The sequence below is a fragment of the Octodon degus genome, unplaced genomic scaffold (assembly GCF_000260255.1).
Source record: "Octodon degus isolate 3935 unplaced genomic scaffold, OctDeg1.0 scaffold00322, whole genome shotgun sequence".
Taxonomy (NCBI): domain Eukaryota; kingdom Metazoa; phylum Chordata; class Mammalia; order Rodentia; family Octodontidae; genus Octodon; species Octodon degus.
Genome location: NW_004524898.1, coordinates 1,285,246 through 1,303,897, shown reverse-complemented (window position 1 = coordinate 1,303,897; position 18,652 = coordinate 1,285,246). Strand labels below are relative to the sequence as shown.

General features: G+C 40.5%; 3 pseudogenes across 1 annotated transcript; all 3 read left to right on the top strand.

Annotated features, from left to right (window-relative positions):
* Window positions 1-2,198: 2,198 nt before the first annotated feature.
* Window positions 2,199-3,244, top strand: LOC101585189 (annotated as a pseudogene).
* Window positions 3,245-13,033: 9,789 nt separating this feature from the next.
* LOC111814466 lies at window positions 13,034-13,921 on the top strand (annotated as a pseudogene). The gene is made up of 2 exons (XR_002819447.1): window positions 13,034-13,058; window positions 13,217-13,921. The product of XR_002819447.1 is annotated as an E3 ubiquitin-protein ligase RNF220 pseudogene (transcript).
* Window positions 13,922-14,555: 634 nt separating this feature from the next.
* LOC101562057 lies at window positions 14,556-18,652 on the top strand (annotated as a pseudogene).

Below are 18,652 nucleotides of genomic sequence, written 5' to 3'. Positions count from 1 at the left end.
AGGCCCATGCTGGTACTTACATGTCCTTAGCTATAAATCTGGACCTTTGCAAGTGCAGGGTAGGAGCTGCCAGAATTGAAGTTCTTTGGCAGAGAAACTGCCTGTAAAATTTCCATACAAAATTGATTCTTTGCTATTATACCAGTTTTTCTCCCACAGAGTAAGCAGCAAAGCACACCACACTAAGAGAACTTCACTGCCTTTTATGCTTTTATGCTGCAAAGGAGATCATATTTCAGACTGCAAATTTTATACCTCAGCAAAAGCTTTAGTGCCATCTTCGTAGGTATCATAGAAACTCTCTTGAAAGATAGCGCCACCTAATGACTCAATACCAGCTAAGTGCTGCGTAGGTATAAAAGCACATCTGCTAGGTTTTCATAAGGTATTAAAATTAATTTTGACTGCTTTTCACTGTGTTTCAATAGCTCTGCTAATATATACTTATGTTTATATTACTTTTAAATTAATGAATGCATTAATGTTGTGAACTACTTTCAGGTCGATACATTTCATTTTCCCCAAGGTAGTTTAGAGAATGAACATTATACTATAATAAGAATTTTATCTTAAAAATTTATAACAGCAAACAATAGACAGGTAATTTTTTTTCTTAATTCATAGAAATATCAAAAGTCATTAATTTTTAGTAATTCACAATAAACAAAGTACTTTCACAAACCTCTGACTTAAAACAAACTATACAGAACAGACAGAGCTCAGGTGAACTGCTCAGGCTGGAGGGGCCCAGACTCAGCTTGTGCACTGGCAGGTGGAGCTGAAGTGAGCTGGTCAGCCAGGAGGTGCCCAGAGTCGCCACACTGCCCAGTGGAGACAGCTCAGGTGAACAGGTCAGCCCAGAGAACTCGAGAAAGTGAGGAGATGAATGAGCAAAATGCAATCTCATGGCCCTGGCTACCCCAGAACAAGTCTGGGAGACACCAACAGGGAAGAAATTGGAAATCACACACCTGAAATCTCTGACATAGCAACTGAAGTAAAAAGAGTTCCAGACAGGTACAAAGGAAATCGGATCAGAATTAACCTTTCAGATAAAAATGAAATAATGACCATACTGAAAGAATTGCTGAGAATATGTAAACAAGCTATTGATTTTTTTTAAAAGGAGCATCTAAAAATGATAAAGGGGCTGGGGAGATAGCTCAGTAGAATAAGCGCTTGCCTGGCAAGCACAAGGGCCTGAGTTCAATCCCGGGTTCCGTAAAAAAAAAAAGATGAAAACCTTATTTAAACAATATAAGAAAAAATAGCATGCATGAAACAGATTTGAAGAGATATCCAGAAATTAAAAATTGCACTGAAAGCTAACAAAACTGTTTGAATAAAACTGAAGATAAAAAGAGAAAGAAGGAAATTAAAGATGGATTTTGAGATGTTGGAGACATCACTGCAGGTAGCCACCAGGGAAAAGATCTCTTAAAAACAACATGAGGGGCCAGGGAGACGGCTCAGGAGAATAAGTGCTTGTTGGGCAAGCGCAAGGACCTGAGTTCAACCCCCAGTTCTGCCTAAAAAGAAAAAAACAAGAAACCAAGAAATAAGATTTAACACTTACAAGTTGATAAAAGAAAAAAGAGGAAAAAGAAGAATGTCTGCACATGTAAGTCTGATTCATCTCACTTTACCAATACAGTCTCTAGTTGCACCCACTTATCTATAAAAGCTTTGAATTTATCTTTTTTTGGGGGGGGGGCAGAACCAGGGATTGAACTCAGGCCCTTGTGCTTGCCAGGGAAGCGCTTATTCCTCTGAGCCATCTCCCTGGCCCCTGAATTTATCTTTTTTATAGCTGAGTAATATTTCTTTCTTTCTTTCTTTCTTTCTTTCTTTCTTTCTTTTTTTTTTTTTTTTTGCACCCTCAAGATGCCTTCAGGGCATTTCTGGTTTAGTGTGTCTGAGTTCAAACCACAGCACCTGAGCCTGACTGCTTTGTTTAAGTAGGCACTTAAACAACTGACCTAATAGGCAGGCCCCCAAGCTAAGTAATATTTCATTGTGTAAAAATACCACCTTCTTAGATTTTGTGAAGAGACGAGACTGAGCAGTCGCTGCCGCGTTGCTGACCTCGAGCAGCAGTCAACTCCATGTAGAACCTGGGAGCAGGGGATTCGGAATCGAATCTCTTCTCTCATCTCTCCTGTGAGATTTTTTTGATCTTCAGCTACAGTTTCTGTCACTGTAAGCAACTTTATCATCAAACACAATGGCTAGCAATGTTACCAACAAGACAGATCCTCGCTCCATGAATTCCCGTGTATTCATTGGGAATCTGAACACTCTGGTGGTGAAGAAATCTGATGTGGAGGCCATCTTCTCAAAGTATGGCAAAATTGTGGGTTTCTCCGTTCATAAGGGCTTTGCCTTTGTCCAGTATGTTAATGAGAGAAATGCTCGGGCTGCTGTAGCTGGAGAGGATGGCAGAATGATTGCTGGCCAGGTTTTAGATATTAATCTGGCTGCAGAGCCAAAAGTGAACAGAGGAAAAGCAGGTGTGAAATGATCTGCAGCGGAGATGTACGGCTCCTCTTTTGACTTGGACTATGACTTTCAACATGATTATTATGACAAGATGTACAGTTATCCAGCACGTGTCCCTCCACCTCCTCCTATTGCTCGGGCTGTAGTGCCCTCGAAACGCCAGCGTGTATCAGGAAACACCTCCCGAAGAGGCAAAAGTGGCTTCAATTCTAAGAGTGGCCAGCATGGATCTTCATCCAAGTCTGGAAAGTTGAAAGGTGATGATCTTCAGGCCATTAAGAAGGAGTTGACCCAGATAAAACAAAAAGTGGATTCTTTACTGGAAAGCCTAGAAATAATTGAAAGGGAACAGAGCAAACAAGCAGTGGAGATGAAGAATGATAAGACCGAAGAGGAGCAGACTACCACCTCCCAAAAGAAAGATGAGACTAATGTGAAGATGGAATCTGAGGGTGCTGCGGATGATTCTGCTGAGGAGGGGGATCTACTGGATGATGATGAAAATGAAGATCGGGCAGAGGACCAGGTGAAAACGCTGGAGTTGATCAAGGATGATGAAAAAGAGGCTGAGGAAGGAGAGGATGACAGAGCACCAATGGCAAGGATGATTCTTAAGCACATAGTTTGGTTTAGAAGTCTTGTCCCATTATTTCTTTATCTAGGCGCTTGTCTAAGATCAAAATTTCACCAGATCCTCTCCCCTAGTATCTTCAGCACATGCTCACTATTCTTCTTGTCCTACCATGTTCATAATTGCCCTGCGCCTAGTACCATTTTCACTTCCTCTGATGCTCCTAGTAGTTTTGTTAAGTCTTCTCCTGTAATTTTTGCTTTTTAATTTTGATACCTCTTTATGACTTAACAATAAAAAGGTTGTATGGTTTTTATCAGCTGTCTCCACAATAATCTCTCATTCTGCAGGCAGTATAGTTATTTCCATTTATACATGATTTCAGTAGTTGCTTCCCTAACTCAAAGGCAGTCTCATTTAGTGTAGCAATTGAAAGCAGCTTTGTTTGACTTAAGAGTTATGTGTATCACCCCACATCAAGTACTTTGTGGGGCTGTTAAACACAAATGTAACATTGTATTTTTGTGAATGAGAGCTTGTCAAATGCATCCTCTAGAAAAATTAGTGTAATAGTCTTTGTTTTCTAAAGTTGATACTGTGGGTTATTTTTTGTGAACGCCTGATGTTTGGGATCTTTTTTCTCAAAATAAACAAGTCCTTATTAAACCAGGAAAAAAAAATACCACCTTCTTAATCTATTCTTCAGTTGATGAGCATTTGGCTTGTTTCCAGGATTTAGCTATAACAAATTGAGCTGTTATAAACATGGGTGCACATATATCACTAACACATTATAATTAAATTAAATTATGTAATTCATCTAGGGAGCTTATTTATTTATTTATTTATTTTTGTGGAACTGGGGATTGAACTCAGGCCCTTGCGCTTGCCAGGCAAACACTTATTCTACTGAGCTATCTCCCTAGCCCCTCTTTTTTATTTTTAAAAAATACAAAATAGTGATAGAAAAAAGCAGCATTAGAAATGATACAGGAGAGTTCAATTTCCAGTTCTGAAAAAAAAAAAGAAAGAAAGAAAGAAAGAAAGAAAGAAAGAAAGAAAGAAAGAAAGGATACAAGAAGGGCCGGGGAGATGGTTCAGCAGAATAAGCACTTCCCTGGCATGTGCAAAGGGCCTGAGTTCCACTAAACAAAGTAATAGGAATTCAACAATGGTTACTGTATTATTATATGATGCCATCTTCAAATTAGTTGTTCAGATTACCAGATAGGAACATGCAAGATTCATTTAAAGAAAGGAAAATAACAAAGAAGTTATAAAAAAAAATCAGAGTAAAAAGAAAAAAAATTAAGCATTAACTGCTCCTTTCAAAAGACCAGCAGAAATTGACAATACAGTTATCCAAACTATTCTGCATATATACCTAAATATATCTTTTTTCCTTTATTCGATTGTCCTTTTCCTCATCCCAGTGTTGCAGGCAGAGTTAGACGGAAATATTATAGGGAGTCAGACAGGGCCAGGCTCTCGGAGGAGACAGCACAAAAGACAAGATACCTTACAACTGTGGGAGGGACAGATGCTCCTGCTGTGAGCCAGACCTAAAGGAAACAAATGCTAACCTCCCTAAAGAACAGCATCCGGGATTGACCATTACCCTTGAGAAAGCCAAAAAGAAGCCTTATCTGATGGCTACCAGATAAAGTCCTGTTTTACATTCATACTCCCTTGCTACATGACTCCCTTCCCTATTTGGTCCCGAACTTAATCAATTTACCTGAGCAATGGTGCTTATAATCTCATTGGCTGACCATAGTTTTGCCCCCCCCCCCCACATCCACCTAAACAAGTTCCCCCTTTCTCCACCTTAGCCCCATATGGTTTTACACTATAAAAGTCCCTGGACAGGGGCCTGCCCCTTAGCTCAGCTCTTTAAGTGGCTGCTTCAACAAAGCAGTCAGGCTCAGGTTGCTGTGGTTCGATCCCCACAACTCAAGCCAGCCAAACCTGCCCTGGAGGCATTCGGAGCAAAATAAATAAATAAATAAAAGTCCCTAGAAGAGACAGCTTCCAGGGCAACTACCCGCTCAGGCCCCCCTCCTGTCCCTCTCTCGATCAGGAGCTTTCCTTCCCTCAATATATTCTGCTCATAACCTCTGTTTGTTCCAAAAATTCATTCTTCAGTTTTAGAGAACACAAGAACTTGTCCAGGTTACGTCGGGAGATCATTTTTCCCTATATCATTTAGAGGTCACCCACCCGAGATCAGTTTTTCTCCCTGTATCACCAGGAGGTAAGGAAGAAAAATCGAAGGGAGGGAAGGAGAACTAGGAAGAAAAGAATTGATATATTATGCACAGGTAAAAATTCCTTCTGATGGATGTGATCATTATGTATGTTAAAAGTGGCCCAACAAAATTAATTTTCTTTTTTATGTATTTGGTACAGGGTCTCACCACACAGCTCAGACTCATAATGATCCTCCTGTTTTCAGCCTCCCCAGTGCTAGGATTACAGGCATGCACCACCGTGCCCAGTCTCAGTAGCTGGCTCAGTGCAACCAGGGGCAGGGCCAGTGTAGCATATGGTGCCAGGAATGGAACCCTGGTACCTGAGCTTGCGTAAGCAGGTGCTTAGTCTGCTGAGCTAGCTCTTAAAAATTTTTTTTCCTCTGTTACTCTTCAGTCTTCTAGTACAGAAACATTGGCCTTTCACCATGGACTCTAGAATGACAGATATGACACAGGCCTCAATCTGACCTGAAGCCTAAGATAAATATACATGTAGCCGGACTCAACCTGCCTGCTCCAATGCTGTTCCATTTCAGGCTTTCGTATTCTGTCTGTGTCTCCTTGATAGAACTTCCTAGGGTAAATGTAGATGCTTCTGGTAAACAAATATCACAGGGGAGAGAGGAGACACCAACACAAGGACCAAACTGGCCAACATGGAAGGGAGAGCTCTGACTTGAATTCCATTCACTCCCTAGCGCTGGCTTCACGCACTTGTAAAAGATGCCAACCCTGTCAGGACTTTGTTTCCTTTCCTATAAAGTGCAAGAGCAGAAATTCCATTATACCACTGATTTTAGTGACAGTTAAAAGAAGCTAGGAGGGGCTGGGGAGATGTCTCAGTGGAATAAGCGCTTCCCTGGCAAGTGCAATGGCCTGAGTTCAATCCCTGATTCCGCAAAAAAATAAAATAAAAATAAAGGAAACTAGGGGCCAAATGACTTTTGTAAACTTGAAACATACTGCAAAAGATAGGTATCATAAAATATGTCCTTTGAAGAATGGAAAAGGTTCTCTCATGGCTTTCTGAACACCTTGCTGACTGTACAGGTCTATCCGATTTGTAGCAAATAGCCAGAGAGCTAAAGGCAGCTAAGTAAAATCTGCTGTTCTGACAGTGTTCAAAGACACCACTTAACACTTTATTCAAAGAAAATATGTATTTTTAATGGTTTATGCATGATTTTTTCTCAAATCTTTCAAACTCTTTCTCTATTGTTTCACCAAGAACTATTCAAAATTGATGTTGCTTAATCAAATACTATACTAGATAATCTTGAAAACATTTAAAGCAAAGCAGTAAAGAGAAGTTTGCATGAAACAGAAAAATTCTATAATTAAAAAGTATGATGTATTAAATCAGAAAATTTCCCAAGGATTTCAGTAGTATATTTTAATCAGGTAAAATAAAATATAATATACTTGAAGTAGGTCAATTGATATTATCTAGTCTGAGAAAGAGAAGGAAAAATAATGGAGAATGATCAGTCTCAAAACACTGAGAAGGTTCCTGCTTAGGCAAGCAACAGAGCCCAGTGTTCAATCCCCAGCACTACATGCCACACTGGCCCAGCCCTTGGGCATGCTGAGCTGGCCACTGAATCTGGGCATTGCAGCACACACCTGTAATCCTAGTGCTGGGGAGGCTGAAAACAGGAAGATCACTACAAGTCCAAGCTGCATAGTAAGGCCTTGTACCAAATACACAAAATAATGATAAAGGACACACAACACTGAGAAACATCATCAAGCATACCATTACACACATACAATCAATTCTAGAATCAGAGAAGCAGAAAAACAAAATGAAACAATTAGTGGCTGAAAACTACAAATTTGTGAAAATACAAATGTATACACCTAAGAAAGCCAGTAATCTCCTAATAGTATAAAATCAAAGGCAGTAACACCTACAAGCATTATAATGAAATTGTCAAAACGAACACAAATAGATAATCTTGAGAACGGCAAGAATAAAATGAGTCATCATAGACAATAAATCCTTAATATAATTTACAGTTTATTCTGCATTAAAACCAAGGCCAGGGCCAGCCAGATAGCTCAGCAGATTAAAGCACCTGCTTAGGTAGGCCCAGGGGCCAGGGGTTCAATCCTGGCCCACCATGCCAGCCCCACCCCTGGGGAGCACTGAGACAGTGATTGAGACTGGGCATGGTGGCAGTAATGTAATCCTAGCACTTGGGAGGCTGAAAATAGAAGGATCCCTATGAGCCCAATCTGTGTAGTAAAACCCTGTAGATTCTGTACTAAATACATTGAGAAAAAAAAAAAGAACCAGAAGGCCTAGAAGGTAGTAGAATGGCATATCAAATTCTGAATGTTAGCCAAGTGTTTTCTATCCAGCAAAATTACTATTCAAAATAAAATGTGAAGAACAGGTAAAGTGATTTTAAAAGTCAAAGATAAAAATTTATTTGGGGGCCTGCCAGATAGCTCAGCAGACTAAAGTGCCTGCTTAGGCAGAACACAGAGGCTAGGGTTCAATCCCTAGCATGCCATGCAGGTCCTGCCCCTGGGGCACACTGAGATATCGGTTGAGACTGGGCATGGTGGCAAGTACTGTAATCCCAGCACCATGTGAGGCTGAAAACAGGAGAATCACTATGAGTTGGATCTACATAGTGAAACCCAGTAGACCCTGTACTAAATATATTTAAAAAATATTTGTTTTAAAAGAGGAGGGGAATGTGAAAAAAAGGAATCAAGATATATCACGTACAAATACAAATCCCCTGTAATGCATGTGATCATTATGCAGGTCTAAATTGTATCAGTAAAGTTAATTATAAAAATTTTAAAACTAAAGAGTATGCTGTTCTAAAAAATTTGTTTCCACAAAGGTGATAATAACTGTAAATTTTGTTGTCTTTAATAGCTTTTGATTTTATTAAATATTAATGTATGCCCACATGATAAAAAATAATGTTTTGAAGGTATTTAAAGTTGATATGTGGCATTATATAAATTCTTCTTCAGCATGTCTTTTTGTGGCCCTGTTAAGCAGAATGATTATATATTAAATATGACTGTACCCTTTACTTCTGGAGCACACCAAAACAAACTTCCCACTTGAAGGCCTACTTCACGGGAACCCTAAGCCAGCCCTTCCTTTGTATGTTGTCATGAACAGGGGAATTGGCACTGGTCATACGGGTGATGTAAGGGCTTAAGGGCTAGCCATTGGGTTAGGGTTGCTGGTGCAGCACTAGGCAGTGCTTATCCCAATCATACATAATATGCCTGCCTTGGTCTAGCCTCTCCAGGGTCGTAAAATGACCTAACATAACCTGGTCATAACAATCTCCTCAGAGATCACTCTAGAGAGTGTTTTACTATGTGAATGAAAATGACACTTTGGAAACTTTTAAATAGCTTTATTAAGCATGGGAATAAATCATATGTCAATAGTTCTACTTTTCTAAGTGTGACAGAATCACTAGAGGCTTAGAGAAGTGAGCTCATTACTATTAACTGCTACATATACATAGCTCAGTAACAAGATCCCAAGAGTCCACTTGACACTTGAGAAAAAAACAAGTACATTGAAAAGCTCCCTATCTACATGTTTTGCTTGAAACAGTAAACACACTCATTATCCTGGTCTATGCAGATTGCCCCAGTGCATTCAGAAAGACTGCATGAGCAAATGTAGTTGTTGTTTAATTCCTCATAAGCATTGACCACAGTCAATCACATTGTAGCTACATAGACACTCCTGGTGCCCTGTGCAGACCTTAACAACCATAAGGACAAATGAGGCAATTGTCCAGGGAGTTAGGAGACAAACTATTTCTATTTCACACAAAAGAATGGAAAAAGTGGAAATAATATCAAAATAGTGGACATATTTTTGTTGATTTTGATTCATGAATTTAATTTATACGAAAAATTACTAGACTTTTAAAATATTTTTCTTCTGTCTTTTAAATCTAAAATATGCACTTTTGGGGGCTGTGGAGATAGCTCAGTGGTATAAGCAGGAGCTTTAATCCACTGAGTTATCTGGCCAGCCCTTAGGATTGAATTTTAAAGGAGTACTCCATGTTATGTCTTTTGTGGTGGTCTTAGAAAGTAATGTACTCCAAATTACACCATATACTAGCATATAAAGCATGCTTAAATAAATACAAAGAAATTGAAATTACCTTTTCCATATTATGTGATCATAGTGCAATGAAACTGGAAATTATTGACAAAAGAAACAACAAAAACTTCACAAACAAATGGAAACTAAATAACACCCACCCAGGAGAGCTGGAGAGATAGCTCAATAGAAAAAGTGCTTGCCTGGCAAGCACAAGGGCTTGAGTTCAATCCCCAGTTCAAAAAAAAAAAAAACCTGAACAATAAATGGGCCACAGATGAAAGAAGAAATTAAAAAATATTTACAATCGAATGAAAATGCAAATACAACTTACAAGAACCTGTGCAATGCAATGAAAGCTGTATTCAAGAGGGACATTTATAGCAGTAAATTCACTTATCAGGAAATAGAACAAGGCCAGATAAAAAATTCTTATGCAGAACCTCAAGCTCCTAAAAAAAAAAAGAGCAAGTCAAACCCAAAGCCCAAAGAAGGCAGGAAATTATAAAGATCAGGGCAGAAATAAGGGTGATGGAGATGTGTGGAAGACCACCCAGGCGACTCTCATTGAAAGAGCAGTTGTTTCCATTTTGGCTATGCCTGACCTTATTTCCATGTATTGGTAGTACAGAGCTGGTTAGGATTTTTCTTTATCCCTTCAATTGGCTTTAAGCAATGCATATTGGTCTAGTTGATGAACCAGCAGTAGTCTTTGAAGATGGCATGCATATTTCCCTGACAACCTACACCTGTTGCTCTTTAATATGAGTTAGGTCAAGACAGAACAAAGAGCCAATGCTTCACACTGTCTTTGGGATGGAGCCTCATGATAGAGGCTATGACTTCCTGGGGCTTGAAAGATTATACATCTGAGCTGAAGCACCGGACCCCAAAACATTAGATACTATCTCAATAGCATAATGCAGATTACTCTCTGCACAGCCTTCCCTCTGCATACTGCAGAAGTAAATGCAGGCCTCCTACCTAGCCCAACTCAGTGTTCATCTACTTCATGTAATTCTCAGTCATTTGTCTTCAAGCCACTCCTCCCTCATGACTGAATAAAACCTGGGTTTTGGTGTGGCCAGATAGCTCAGCAGATTAAAGCACCTGCTTAGGCAGACAGCGACCAGGGTTTGATCCCCAGTGTGCAGTGTTGGCCTTGCCCCCAGGGTGCACTAAGACAGCAAATGAGACTGGGTGTGGTGGCACCCACCTGTAATCCTAGCACTTGGGAGGCTGAAAACAGGAGGATCACTATGAGTCCTATCTGTGTAGTGAGACCCAGTAGACCCTGTACTAAATATATTTAAAAACCCTGGGTTCGGCCCTAGATCAAGGCCTTTGTTCAGGTAACCATCACCATGGTCAAAATAAAGACCCCTTAGCTCCCCATAACTATAAATATGTCCTAGTGTTCTTTACTCTTGCTGTGGGTTGCACTGGAATTGGTAGATTGGAATTAACTTGAAGAGATTCCAGTAACTTACCCATGGAATTACAAATATAAGCTTCCTGGACCGATATGAGGACCAAAAAGGGCTCCCTACAGAGATTTAAAACAAATACAAAGAATTAATGAATCAAATAATTGGTTCTTTAAAAGAATAAATAAAAGAGATTTTTAAAAATACAAAGAATTAATGAATCAAATAATTGGTTCTTTGAAAGAATAAATAAAATTGATAAACCCCAGGTCAGCAAGATAGCTCAGTAGATTAAGCACCTGCTAAGGCAAGCACAGGAACAGGGGTTTGATCCCCAAAACATGCCATGCTGGCCCCACCCATGGGCACACTGAGCTGGCCACCAAGTCTGGGCATGGTGGTGCAAGCCTGTAATCCCAGCACTGAGGAGGCTCAAAACAGGAGGATCACTATAAGTCCAAGATAGATAAGGAGATTCTGTACCAAATACAAAAAAAATTGATAAAGTCCTAGCCAATCTTATCATGCAAAGGAAAGAAAAACTTCAAAGTCATGCAATAAGGAATGAAAGGGGAAAAATCACTACAGATCCTATAGAAATTCAGATGATCAATACCTATTTCCAAAATCTTTATTCTCACAGAATGGAAAACAGAAAAAATGGACAGATTCCTAAACACATATGAACTACCAAAGCTGGATCAAGAAGATATAAAAATTCTGAATAAAAAAAAATTCTGATTAACCCAATATTAGTGAATGAAATTGAAAATGTAATCAAAAACCTACCAACAAAGAAAAGCCCAGGTCTTGATGGATTCACATCTAAATTCTATAAGAAATTTAGAGAAGACTTAATAAACTCTTCTCAAACTCTTCAATGAAAATGAAAGGGAAGCAATTCTCCCAAACTCATTGAGAGGTAAGCATTATTGTGATATCAAAACCAGAGAAAGGGCCTGCTTAGGCAGATGCAGGGTCTGGAAGTTCGACCCCTGGGCCTGCCATGCCAGCCCCAGCCCCAGGGTGCGCTGAGACAGTGATTAAGACTGGGTGTGGTGGTGCATGCCTGTAATCCCAGTGCTTGGGAGGCTGTAAACAGGAGGGAGAATCACTATGATTCCGATCTCTGTAGTAAGACCCTGTGAGAGAGCCAACCAAAGACATAGAACTACAGGCCAATCTCTCTAATGAATATAGAAATGTGAAAATCCTCAATAAAACACTAGTAAACGCAGTGCAGCAAATCATCAAGGAAATTATACTTCATGATTAAGCAGAATTCATCACAGAAGTGCAGGGGTAGCTCAATATATGCAAATCCATAAATGTAATAGATCACATTAACAGAGACAGAGACAAAGACAAAAGCCACATCATCATCTCAATAGATGCAGAAATAGTTTTTTACAAAATTCAATACTCGGGGCTGGTGAGATGGCTCAGTGGTCTAAAGCACCTACTTAGAACAAGCTTAGCAAAGCACAGGGACCGCGGTTCAATCCCCCAGCACCACATGCCAGCTAGCCCCGCCCCCTGGTGGGCTGAGCTGGCCACACACACACACACACACACACACACACATTTTTTAAAAGTTATATGAAATTAAAGAAAGAAAAGAAAAATATAAGAATAAAAAGAAAAAACTTTTTAAAAAAACAAAATTCAATACTCATTCATGATTTTAAAAAAACAAACCTGCAGAAAATCAGACTAGATGGTGTATATCTCAACCTGATAAAAGCCACCTATGAGAAACCCACAACTTACATCATACTAAATGGCCAAAAACTGAAAGTCTTCACTTTATGATCAGGAACAAGACAATCATGTCCATTCTCACAACTCCTATTCAATATAGTTCTGGAAACACGAGCCAGAACAATTAAACAAGAGAGAGAAACAAAGGAATAATGATTGGAAAGGAAGAAGTGAAACTATCATTATTTACAGATGACATGATACACTACATGAGAACCCCAAAAATTCCATCAAGAAACTGGTACATTTAATAACCAAATCCAGTAGCATAGCAGGATACAAACACAAAATTCAATAGCAAGGTCATGTGATCAGGCCCAACATGGCTGTCCCCACTGCTGGGAGCTGAGGTTCTGCCACCATTGCCAGGCAGATGGAGGAATCCACTCCTATCCTCTCCCTCACTGGTTGGGCCACCATGGGGCACTGGAGGCTGAGGCTTGGTTGGCACCATGCTGCAGCCATAGGGTCCCATTAGAGCAGCCCCCATGGTTATGCCAAGGTCCCAGATGAGCAGGGAGGCCATCAAGAGAGAGGACATAGACCTTCCTGTGAGTGTGAGACAACTGGCAGATCTGACTGAATACTCAAATTGGGAAAGTGAAACGGAGGAAGCAAGATGAAGGGCAGAGAGAAGGCTCCTGCATAGCTGAGGAGAATGCCATGGACATCAAGCATGAGAACAGCAACTGCTTTGAGGAGTATAAGTGGTGTGGGCAGAAGTAGATACAGGCCACCACTGTCCTGGAAGGTGGCTTCCTAGGCTCTGATGTTGTCATGTGCAGTAGCAAGGAGAACCCAGACAGTGATGCTGACCTGGATGTGAATGGAGAGGACACTCTGTAGTACCAGAAGTCACAATACACAGATGCTGACATCCCCTGCATGTATGAGAAACCTAGCCCGATGAAGCCAAGGAAAGAGAAGCACTCCAGGGTGCAGTCCTAAAGCAAGTGTGGGCCAGTGTGACCATCCCACCACCTGTAACATGCCTGAGTTTTCCAAGTGGGCTAGTGACAGGATGCCATCCACTAGTAATGGCAAAAGCAGCAAACAGGAGGCCATGCAAGAGACCTGTAAGGACAGGAACATTGAGAAAATCATCAAAGATTCCACTGTGACCACACTCAAGGTCCTGAAGGCTCAGATCAGGGAGCTTGAATGGCAGCTATCTCAGGGGGACCAGTACAAATGCCTCATCTTCAGGGACTCGTACTCCATGCCAATCTGCCTGGAACTTTTCTTTAGGAAGAGATTAAATGATTTTTCATTTAAGTTTTTTTTCTATTCTTCAGAGAGAGTTTAGTGCTGACTTCCATAAAACTCATTATCTTTATTTATTAGGGTTTTTTTGTGGCTGGGCTGGTGCAGCATGTGGTAAAGCTCATTATCTTTAAGTGTTTTTTTTTTTTTTCTATAACACTGCTGATTTTCCTACTCTGATCTTAATACGAGTCAAAGTTAACTAGCAAGTATAGATTCCTGCTTTCTTTAAACTTTTGTCCCATTCCTTTTATCTTATTTTGTAACTCCCATGACAGTATTTTCATGTAGTACATCATCACACCTTTGCCATTCTTCCTTCCAAAACACTTCTGGTCCTGATTTTCAGGCAGCTTCCCAGCTAGGATCTGTCTATTTCACAAGTACCTGGAAGAGTCCTGATGCTGAATGTAGCAGGTTGTATTGGTCAGGGTTTTACTTAGAGGAGCAGATATAATATAAGGAATAGATATTAACACAAGATATACAATGTACAAGGAATTACAAAATTGGCTTATGACAGTCAGCCTCAGAGTCAGATGAGGAAGTGTGCAGAGGGCGTCTGCACACCCCAGACTGAACAATTCAGTCCCAAGGTCTGAAGCTCACTGCAGTGCTCTGTGCAAGTCTCTATCCATCAGCTAATGGGTCTGCAACAGAAGACTGAAGAGTCTGCAATGGATGCTGCAGAGTCTGCAATAGAAGGTGAAGGATCCAAGCCAGAGGCCAAAGAGTCTGCTCTGTAGGCCAGGCAATGGAGTCTAAGCTGAATGCAAAGACTGAAGTGCCTCCAAAGAAGTGGAACATTGACTCCTTCCTCAGCCCCTTTATATGGTCTCTTTCTGCTGAGTCACTCTGGGTGGGCCCATTGTGCCCTAGGATGGAACCAGTCACACACCAGGATGGGCCCTGGTCCCACTCTAGGGAGGAACCAATCCACATCCCAAGGTGGGCCCATTGCACCCTAGGGTGGAACCAATTGTGCCCCAGGACAGATCCCCACTGGCCAGGAAATGCATGCAGAGTTATCCACCAAGTTGAAACAATGTATCAACCACTACACAGGTGTAACAGAAAAGTAGGAAGTTCAGGAAGTAGAAAATACCTTGTGTAAGAAAATCAGTCATGGGGCCAAGGAGATGGCTCAGTAGAACAAGCACTTCCCTGGCAAGTGCAAGGGCCTGAGTTCAATCCCTGGTTCCAACAAAAAAAGAAGAAAAGAAAAGAAAAAAAAGAAAAGAAAAGAAAAGAAAAGGAAAGAAAGAAAAAAGAAAGAAAGAAAGAAAGAAAGAAAGAAAGAAAGAAAGAAAGAAAGAAAGAAAGAAAGAGAAAATCAGTCACATTTTAGAAATCAGGAGCATTAGAAAGTTGTGGACCTAAAGCAAAAAAAAAGATGACAATAGAAACCTCTCAGTATTACAAACAGTCTGAGCATTAATTCATCAGTGCAGTTGCCACATCACTCCATGGTCTCTAAAATATGGAGCTTTAGCCCTTCTGAGTTTCAGTTTGTTTTACAGGAGGTGGACATCACTTTTCCTGAGAACTCTGCTTGGTATGAGAGGTATCAATTTGACATTTTGTCTTTCATTTGAGTGGCCGCTTTCTCATGAGGCATAAAGTAAACATCTCAAAACTTGGAAAACAGCTCCCAAAACGTAAGCAGCATGGTGATGAATGTTGGTTCACGCCCGCGTGGCTGTCCATCTTCTCTGTCTACAAGGCACCTTCCTGAGAAAATGACCCTGGCCTCCTACTCTTTTTGTCAGTTTCACAGAGCCCTCAAAGGTTCCCAATTTAAGGGTGTCATGTAAATGTCACCATTCCTCTTTTTTTTTTTTTCTTTTTTTTCCATTATTGGGGATTGAACTCAGGACCCTGCACTTACCAGGCAAGCTCTTATTCTACTGAGCTATCTCCCCGGGCCAGACCATTCCTCTTCTGATTAATGGAAGTATTGTGTAGGAATTGTTTATTTATGGGCCTTTTATAAAATAAGATTGTCTTGCAAGAGAGAAGGATGACAGAGGGAGGGAGAAATCCATTTGTTTCATTATTTTTCTCTTTTATCTTAATATGAAAGCACTTCTCATGAACTAGACAGTGCTGCTTGTAGGAAGAAGACTGAATTCCTGTTGCTTCTGTGGAGGGCTGAGCTTTTTAATGAAACACGAAGTGCTCTTCCACTCAGTAGATAAAGTGAATCATTAATAATGGTGCATAGTCAATAAAGGGATGTTTTAACAAATAAAAAATAAGATAAACTGAGTCCAGCTGGATAATTCTAAATACATACATTTTTTTTCTCCAAAGAAAAAATGCAATAGCATTTTTGTATACAAACAACAAACACACTGACAGAGAAATTAGGAAAACAATGTCTTTCACAATAACATCCAAAGCAATGAAATATTTAGGAATCAACCTCATGAAGGAAATAAAAGATTTATACAGTGAAAATTACAGTACTCTGAGAAAACATATTGAAGAGGATTTCAGAAAATAGAAATATATTCCTTGCTCATGGATAGGAAGAACCAACATTCTGAAAATGGCCATACTCCCAAAGTTGTTATACAGATTCAATGCAATCCCAATTAAAATACCATTAGGATACCTCACAGAGCTAGAGAAAATATTCCTAAAATTCATCTAGAACTAGAAGAGACCTAGAACAGCAAAAGCAATCCTGCGCAACAGAGGAAAGGTAGGAGGCATCACAATCCCTGAGCTGAAATTATACTACAAAGCTACTGCAATAAAATCAACATGGTATTGGCAAAAAAAAAAAAAAAACAGACCTCAGGATCAGTGCAACAGATTAGAAGATGCAGAAACTACAAACATACTCAGCCACCTTATCTTTGACAAAGGGCCAAACAGGCTCACTGAGAGAAACATAGCCTCTTTAATAAGTAATGCTTGAGGGGCCGGGGAGATGGCGCAGTGGAATAAGTGCTTCTCTGGCAAGCGCAAGGGCCTGAGTTCAATTGCTGGTTCCACAAAAAAAAATTAAAAAATAAAATTAAAATAAGTAATGCTTGAGAAACTGGCTGTTCACATGCCAAAGGCTAAAACTAGACCCATGTCTTTCACCATGCACTAAACTACACTCAAAATAGATCAAAGAGGGCTAGCAAGATAGCTCACTGGACTAAGCACCTACTTAAGCAAGTGCAGGGACCAGGGTTCGATCCCTGATACCACATGCCATGCTGGCCCCACCCTTAGGCACACTGAGCCAGACACAGTGACTGGGCATGGTGGCACACACCTGTCATCCCAGCCATGGGCAGGCTAAACAGAGGAGGATCACTATGAGTCCAAGCTGCATTGTGAGACCCTGTACAAAGTACATTAAAAAAAAAAAAAAAGGATTGAAGATGTAAATATCAAAACAGAAACACTGAATCTTCTGGAGGAAAAAGTAGGTAGAAATCTTAAAAACAGAGGGGTAAGTAGAGAGCTCCTAAACAAAAACCAAGCTGCACAGGAGGTACTTCAGAGAATTAACAACTAGGATCTTATCTTTTTGAAAAGTTTCTGCATGCAAAAAAAAATCACCAACAGAGTAAAAAGAAAACCCACAAATTAGGAGAAAAATTATAGCACACCGTCCCTCAGACAAAGGACTTCTATCTAGAACATTAAAGACTTTCTTAAAAAATCAGGCCCCAAAATTCAAAGATCCAATCCAAAAATGAGCATCTGCAATGAATATACACTTCTCAGAGGAAGACATACAAATGGCAAATAAATATATGAAAAAAAAATGTTGAATTTCATTGATCATTTGAGAAATGCAAATTGAAACAACACTGAGATTCCATCTCACCCTAGAAAGAAGGGCTACCATGAAGAAATCACCCAATAACAAATGCTTGAGGGAAAAAAAGAACTCTTCCCCACTGTTGATGGGAGTGCGGGCTGGTACAGCCACTATGGAAATCTGTTAAGTGATTTCTCAAAAAGCTAGGACGGCTGGGGGCGGGCGCACAGCACTCCTCTTCCCGGTTGCCCCGCCACCACCGGAGTCGCTGGGATGCCCTCGTCAGCCAGAGTCAGTCGGGAGGCGTCCGCTCCGCCGGCCTCCTTCCTATTGGCCGCAGGTCGCCGGCAGGAGCTCCCCGGCCCACCCAGAGGACGTGAAGCTGGAGTTCCCCTCGCTCCCACAGTGCAAGGCCCACGCGGAGGAAATTTTACCTGGATTATTCTTAGGCCCATATTCTTCTGCTATGAAAACCAAGCTACCTATACTACAGAAACATGGAGTAACTCATATAACTTGCATACGACAAAATATTGAAGCAAACTTTATTAAACCGAATTTTCAACAGTTATTTAGGTATTTAGTCTTGGATATTGCAGATAATCTAGTGGAAAATATAATACTTTTTTCCTGATGACTGAGGAAGCTTATTGATGGGAGCTTACAAACTGGAGGAAAAGATCTTGTTTGTGGAAAGGCAGGGGTCCCAGAAGTGCTGCCTTTGGTATTGTACACATTATGGAAACACTTGGGACGAAGTACAGAGATGCATTTGCATGTGTGCAAGAAAGAGGATTTTGTATTAATCTTAATGCCGGATTCGTCCATCAACTTCAGGAATACGAAGCCATCTACCGAGCAAAGTTAACAGTACAGATGACGTGGCCACTTCAAGTAGAAAGGTCCTCACCTGTGCATCCTGGTACCTCAGGCAGTTCGAAGAGAACACGTGAAGAAGATGATGACTTTGGGGACATGCAAGAGACAACTTCGCGGAACGGCTGA